Below are 1,212 nucleotides of genomic sequence, written 5' to 3'. Positions count from 1 at the left end.
CATGTTTAGACTACTGGGTATAAATACATTGCCACTGATTTTGATGTTTGGCCATTCATTTTGTCACAAATTTAGTACATGTCAAGTTATGGCTTTTCTCTCTAGTTATTGTTTTATAATTATTATTTTTTTTTTTAGTATCAAACTGGAAAACTAATTTTATTGACGAATTTTCCGTGTTTATTTAATTTATTAATTTGTTTTTAGATTTGCTTTAGAGCTATTGATTGTTCTAGCTATACATCAGTCTGAGGTTGGAGTTAGCAGCTTGTTTCCATTATCCTTTGTTCGTCGACGAAAAATTTTCTATGTCGCTGTTCTTTCTTCATTTCAAGCTTTCCCATTGTCTCTTATTGTAGTAAATACTAAAGAACTAATTTACTTATTGCTCTACAAACGATGATTTCGGCCATTATAAAAAGAGAGAGATTTTTAATGATTTAGAATGCAGCAAGTGCAATGAAGGAATGAATGAAATATGGTACCAAATAATAATGTGTAGGAACAAGTCTTCTTCTTGAAGTAGAAGGCTTATACATATAGTTCTTAACTAGCAATAATCGCACCTCAGGAGACCTTCATTGGTTACGATATTGCCACTGCGCAAGATGCATCAGCCACTGCCTCTGTTCTGACCCTTTTAAGATCTTGTAAGAGTGACAATTTCGATTCCAACGTAACTCTGTATGATTCAATTTCGGGAAGTGTTTTATTGTATTTGGCGGAAATTTGGGGTCCTAAATACACTAAGGTAATTGAGAGAGGCCAATTAAAGTTTTTAAAATTATTGTTGCACCTCCCGAGAAACACGCCCGATTCATACGTTAGGGTTGAATGCGGTAGGATACATACAGAATTCCAAATATTTAAAAGAATGCTGAATTGGTGGTCTGTCTTACTTGAGATGCCAGAGGACCGTATTCCAAAAGCGTGTTATCTGAGATGGATGGAATTAAGTGACTCTTACGACATGCCTTATAACTGGATACTTGCGCTTAAGGGGTATTTGGTCTCTATTGGTGCGGAGGAAGTTTGGTTGTCACAGAATACTCAGGTAGTAAAAGAGAATTCCCAAGGCTTGCTGGATTCATTTAAAAATAATTTATTTTCAAGAGATATAGAGCTCATTTTGGATAGCCGTTATAACTTGTTGTATAGACATATGAGTAGTCTTTCAATGGAAAAAGAATTTTACCTGTCTTGCAATGTTCA

General features: G+C 34.7%; 1 pseudogene; it reads right to left on the bottom strand.

Annotated features, from left to right (window-relative positions):
* Window positions 1-486: 486 nt before the first annotated feature.
* On the bottom strand, window positions 487-611 carry LOC141451577 (U4 spliceosomal RNA; annotated as a pseudogene).
* Window positions 612-1,212: the final 601 nt, after the last annotated feature.

This window comes from Rhodnius prolixus, unplaced genomic scaffold, assembly GCF_049639745.1.
Source record: "Rhodnius prolixus isolate KJV_2025 unplaced genomic scaffold, Rpr scaffold_8, whole genome shotgun sequence".
NCBI lineage: Eukaryota > Metazoa > Arthropoda > Insecta > Hemiptera > Reduviidae > Rhodnius > Rhodnius prolixus.
Note: the sequence above shows the minus strand (reverse complement) of the source record. Positions and strands in the feature narration are given on the sequence as shown.